The sequence below is a fragment of the Otolemur garnettii genome, unplaced genomic scaffold (genome assembly GCF_000181295.1).
Source record: "Otolemur garnettii isolate 467f Iridium unplaced genomic scaffold, OtoGar3 scaffold00107, whole genome shotgun sequence".
Lineage (NCBI taxonomy): Eukaryota > Metazoa > Chordata > Mammalia > Primates > Galagidae > Otolemur > Otolemur garnettii.
In genome coordinates, this window is record NW_003852502.1 from 2,331,087 (window position 1) to 2,337,340 (window position 6,254).

The window sequence follows — 6,254 nt, forward strand, 5'->3', positions numbered from 1 at the left end:
TTCTCTCTAATCAAAATAATCTTGATTTTTATAAAAGTTTAAAGGAAAAAGGCCGGGTATGGTGGCTCAGACCTATAATCCTAGCACTCTAGAGGCCAAGGCAGGTGGATTGCTTCAGCTAAGGAGTTTGAGACCAGCCTTAGCAAAAACCCATCCCTCAAAAAAAAGAAAGATAGCCAGGTGTCGTGGCAGGCACCTGTAGTCCCAACTACTTGGGAGGCTGTGGGAAGGAGGAGTGCTTTAGCCCAAGAGTTTGAGGTTGCTGTGAGCTATGATGCCATGGCACTCTCCGGAAGGCAAAAAAGTGAGACTCTGTTAAAAAAAAAAAAAAAAAATGCTTGAGAGGGAAAACTGTCAAAATTCCAAGAAAATTTTGGTAAAACAACAATTCAAACGAAAGGAAGTCGGTTGTATCTGCAGGGCTGTGCAAGAATGGAGTCGACAGGAGCTCAGGGAATACTCACAAAAGCTTTTGAAACTGCTCTCTGATACCCCTGATATTGTTTTAGCTCTTTGATTCTTTAAAAATCTCTTCCATGAGGCTATATGAACCTAGTAGCCTCCCCTCACCCAGGCCCAGCACATCTGCAGCCAGCACAACCCCAGGGCCGTCTGGTGAGGAATGCTCATAGTGCAGTTCTGGAAAGTGATTTGGCAAAATGCACCCTTCATCTCACACGAGGTTTGTGGAGCCCCCTTTCCGGTTCTTAAAGATAACCTTCCCCTTAGGCTCCTAGTGCCTCAAGTTCTCTGTTCTCAGACAAACCCACTCCTAGGAAGTGACCTTGGTCAAAAAAGCCTTTCCCATCAGCATGTGTAATACAAGTGGCAACCTGTCAAACAAAGGGAATTACTTTCAAATTTCTTAGATTATCTTATATTAGCCATGCAGATGCAACCTGACTCCCTTTCATATGGAATGTCTTAAATGGTTCCACTCTGGAGTCATGAAAGCGTGAGAAGTAGGGACTGCAGCGTGAGCACCAGACTCTGGCTCGTCCAGGTCTAAACAGCACCGGACCAGCTCCCAGGCCACCTGCCAGGCTCCCCCACCTGCCTTGCTTCAGAAGCTCCTGGTGGATTTCAATTAAACAGTTTCATGGCTTTTATGGGAAATGACCTTCTGGCATTTATAGAGATGCCTGTTAGTCTCCACTAGCAAGTGCTAGTGAAAGCAGCCCCGGTTACATTAAAAGGATATTTTTAGCACCAGGCTCCTGAAGCTGTAACTTATGTCTCTTTGGTCACAGAAAGGTTTTCTCTGGAATACGATCATCCTACGTCTGCCTTGCAGGCCTGCCACGTTCTCCAAGGCCTGGGGCTGTGTGGGGTGGGAGACTGAGCTGTCTAAATGTGGGTGGACCGGGCGGCACTAGGCTTGACCAGCTGGGCCAATGCACAGCCAGGATGTGACGTCCCGTGAGCTTCCTCTGGGACAGGAAGTTCCCTCCTTCTTATTTTGAGATGAAAACCTCAAAAGTATGAACTTTGCAAACCTCACCAGGCCTGTGGAAGGCTGAAACCACCACCTCCAGCAGTTCCCTGTCCCGGCAGCTCCTTCCGGAGTTGACGCGTTTGTGAATTTGTGTCTCCACGGGCGGCTTCCAGTTCCCTCTCCTCCGCCTTTTCCGCTCACCTTCTTTGCTAGCTCAGGCTCAGAGGTCTGATTTAGCCCCCTCTTTCTAGTCTTCTCTAGGGGGGGTCCTTCTTTGTTCCATAAGCTAGTCCCGTCCGGAGGAATGGGCAGCGCTGCCGAGTCAGAGGGGCAGGGTGGGACCAAGGCGCTCCGGGCTGCGGTCCACGCTCCCTGCCGCGTCTCCCCTCACCCCCCCATCATCTCCATAGCTTCTTTATTTTTTTCTTAGGTGTGCTCATCAGCCACTCTTCTCTTACCCTTCTTTCGTCTTTTTTCTTCGTCTTCTCTGCTTACAACCAAGCCCTGCTCACAGAGTTCCAGTCCGGAAAACTAACAGCCGGCTGCGTCCATTCTAAATCTGACTGCACTTCACTGAATTAAAACAACACACTCCCCAGTCAGGGGCTCGAGGGGCGCGTGGGAAACGTGGGCTGTGCGCCCCGAGGGCCGTGACTCTGGGGACAGGGCCGTGACTCTGAGCTGTGACTCTGGGGAGTGTGTTGTGACTCTGGCCCGCCTTCCCTCCTCGGTGGCACTTGCTTTTGGAGACGGAAGTCACAGGTGTCACTCCTGAGCCGGAGCTTGAAGACCAGGCAGGGCATCCTTTGTGGAGTTCTCTGTCCTTCCATCTCAGCAACTGGCCGCATCTCAGAGGCTGGCTGCCCCCCAGCCTGAGCCCCAGGAAGAGGGCAACTCAGTGTGGAGCACAGGTGGCCTGCGTCAAGATGCAGCCGAGACGAGAAAGAAACTCTTTCGGTGCGTGCCCCAGACTGCGGGCTGCTGGTCCCCACGGGGGAACATCCCAGTATGGGCAGAGCTGCCAGGGGGACAAGGGATGTGTGGGGCTCCCGCCGAGCCCCCTGGTGAAAAGCTGCCCCGCGAAGCTGAAGCCTCAGCCGCCATTGCGGGGAGGTGCGGGGCCGCGCAGGCTGCTGCCGGCGCTCAGCATCGCGGTTTTACCACGGAAAATGATGCCAGACGGAAAATGATGCCGGACCAGCGCAGGGCTGCTTGGTAATCCCTTTCCACACTGCTGTAGGACATTCAGCTGGGCTTACTGGTGCTTTTATGCAGGTCATTATGAAAGTTTTGAGATACACAAAAAGCAAGACACGTCAAGTCCATGTGGGCGGAAACAAGTGAAGCCCCCTCTACACTGATCAGCCGAGCTAGGCGACACTCAAATAGGTGAATCACAAAGGACACCGTCGCAGCCTGTCTCAGAACTTTCATAGTGACCAGCAACCCCTGGGGAGAGGGACACTGTTCTCCCCCTTACCGGTGTGTTAGAAGCAAGGGAAGGTCTTTCCATAACTGCTGTCAGGTGAAACCAAGCTGCGCCTTGAAACAGACTTCACTAAAGATTTGGGGGACACGGGAGGAAAATGAACCAGAGAGACAACGGCAGTAGTGACCGGCCCAGGCCCAGGCTCAGGTGTCCTGACTCTCACGGCTCCTGACCAGAGGCAGGCGCCCTGCCCCTGCGGCTCTCTCCAGCCCTCAGACTCCTGCTCACCTCGGAAATGCCCCAGGCAGAAGGAGAATGCTGTCACTCCCAAGTTGCTCACAGAATCCCGATTTCTTATTCCAGGTTGATCTTTTCCCAAGATGACTGGTTCTGGGAGCACCTTTCCTTTTGAGAGGAAAGGATCACGCGGTGATCTGACCCAGGGGCTCCGACAGGACAATCTCACAGTTGCCCCAGACAGGACAGAGCAGGCTCTGCTGTGGCAACAGGCACTCCAGCACCACAAAAGCACCCAGAACCACTGTTCATTCATCCTCCCTCGTGTGAAGCCTGATCCAGAGTAGCCGGCCCAAATTACAGAGAGGCATCATCTGGGGGCCGCCACATGGCTGTGGCAGAAAAAGGAAGCTGGAGGGTGGTGGCGAGTGCTGTGGCCTGTCACTCCCACCCTCCACCCAGAACGCAGCCTTACAGGCCCAGTGAACCCGAGGAGAGCCTGGGGAATGAACACTCCCCAGAGTCCCACAGGAGGAAACGGCTGGGCAAGCTGCGAGCAGCGCCTTTGCACCGCTGGGCTCCCGAGGCTCCTGGCACCCATCTGCAATTACACTCAAGTGAGGAATACTGCAGCCCGGCCAGGTGCGGCTGCACCAACCTCAGTCTTATGATTTTTCAGACTTTTATCATCACGAGCTTAAAAAGAGAAATTCCTAAAGCGTTAAGCAGAATTACCTTCTTTCTTTAATACTTGAGAAATGTAGTTCAAAATGGAAACTCTTGACCCAAAGAGGTAGTTCAATTACTTCTCAAGTAGAACACACTAAATGGCATCAAGAAGTGAAATATAAAATCTGTTGGAGAAAAAAATCTGTCTCGACAGGTACCCTAAAGTGACGCGGCAGTAGAGAATTTGAAAGGTTTGTTTTTAATGTTGTAAGAAAAAGTTCCTACATCTCATTAAAAAGTAGATGATGTAAGAAATCACTGTTCTAAAACTCTGAGTGTGGAATCTGAAGGAATACTAAGGAGATAATTTAATTTATGGACTACCTCTGCTAATGACTTAGGGACCAGAAAACATGGAACAAATCGCCTCTTCTTCCAAGGTCAGAAGTTTCTAAATTAGGCCTCAAGCACGGCTCATGGTTCAGAAAGGCTTTTATGTGATCTATGTGCTCGTATTTCAGGAGAACTTTTCATGATTTTTTTATAGCATTTTTTTTAATGATTTGAAATTTATTAATCCTGGAGCTTTTCACCTTCCTTGTCTGACAAAATCTTATTCCTTTACTTGTAAATTTCTCTGTGAGGCTTCTTATGATTCTGGGCAAGGTGGATCCCTCTATTCTGGGTAATTCTGTACCATCCCCCCCATACCTTTTTGACACAATCACTTACCTTGTTATGTTGTGATGTCTTTTAAAAACTTTTTATCATTTCTTTTTCTAATTTTCAGTACATTCAGAGAGTACGAGTGGTTTTGTGTTACCTGGAGGACTAAAGCTAGGTGTCCCCACCACTGAGTGATACACATTATACCTGGTATGACGATTTGATCTCTCACCCCAGCTTGGTCTCCCCTCTCCTGAGTTTTCCATGTCCATTATAAAACTCTGTGAGACTTGTGCACTTATTGTTCAGTTCCCACTTATAAGTGAGTGCATGTAGTATTTCTTTTTCCACTCCTGGGATATTTCACTTAGGATAATGGACTCCAGGTTCATCCAATGTGGTGCTTATATATGTATATGTATGTATGTGGTGTGTAGTATATACATGTATGCACGTACATACACACATACATACGTACAAGCCACGTTTTATTTACCTATTCATGAGTTGATGGACTTTCAAGTTGTTATTCCCTGTCTTTGCAATTGTAAATTATGCTGAGATAAAGTGTAGTGCCTGGGTGTTTTTTATAAAATGACTTCTTTTCCTTCGGTTAGATACCCAGTAGTGGGATTGTGGGATTGAACGGTAGGTCTACACTTATTTCTTTGAGGAATCTCCATACTGCTTTTCATAGAGGTTGTGCTAATTTGCATTCCCATCAATGGTATATGAGTGTGCCCTTTTCACAGCATCCATGCCAACCTCTGTTATTTTTTGACTTCTTAGTAATTGCCATTCTGAGAGGGGGGAGGTGGTATCTCATTGTGACTTTTAATTTGCATTTCCCCTGTGATTAGTGACATTGAGCATATCTTCATATGTTTATCAGCCATTTGTATATATCCTGTTGAAAATGTCTGTTCAAACCTTTTGCCCACTTTTAAGTGGGGTTTTTGCTTTTTTCCTGCCGATTTGTTTGTGTTCCTTATAGATTCAGGATATTAATCCTTCGTCCGACATAATAGTTTGTGAATATTTTCTCCCGTTCTGTAGGTCGTGCATTTATACTCTTTATTATTTCTTCTGCTGTGCATAAGCCTTTTAGTTTAAGTACCATTTTTAAAATTTTGTTTTTGTTCTATTTGCTTTTGGGGGTCTTAGTCATAAATTCTTTGCTTAGGCTAATGTCCAGAATTTTCTCCTAAGTTTTCTTCTAGATTTAAAAAGATTTCAGGTATTACACTTAAGTCGTTACTTCATCTGGAGTGAATTTATTTGTATGGTAAGAGACAGGGATCTAATTTCATTCTTCTGCATGAAGCTATACAGTTTTCCCAGCACACTCTATGACAGTGTCCTCCCCCCAGGGTATGTCTTTGTCTGGTTTAACAAAGGTCAGTTGGTTGTAGGCATATGGTTTTATTTCAGGGTTCTCTCTTCAGTTCCATTGATCTAGGTTTCAACTTTTATATTGTACCATGCTATTTTGGTTACTATAGCCTTGTAATATAATTTGAAGTCAGGTAATGTGATGTCTCCAGATTTGTCCTTTTTGCCTAGGGTAGTTTTGGCTATTTGAGCTCTTTTTCCTTTATATATTCCGTATAAATTTAGAATTCTTTTTCTAGATCTGTGAAGAGTTACATTGGTATTTTGATGGGAATTATATTGAATCTGTAAATCAAGTAGTATGGACATTTTAATGACATTGATCCTTCCTACCCATGAATATGGGAAGTTTTCCAATTTGTTGCCATCTATGATTTCTTTCAATGGTGTTTCATACTTCTCCTTGTACAGAGTATTCTCCTCCTT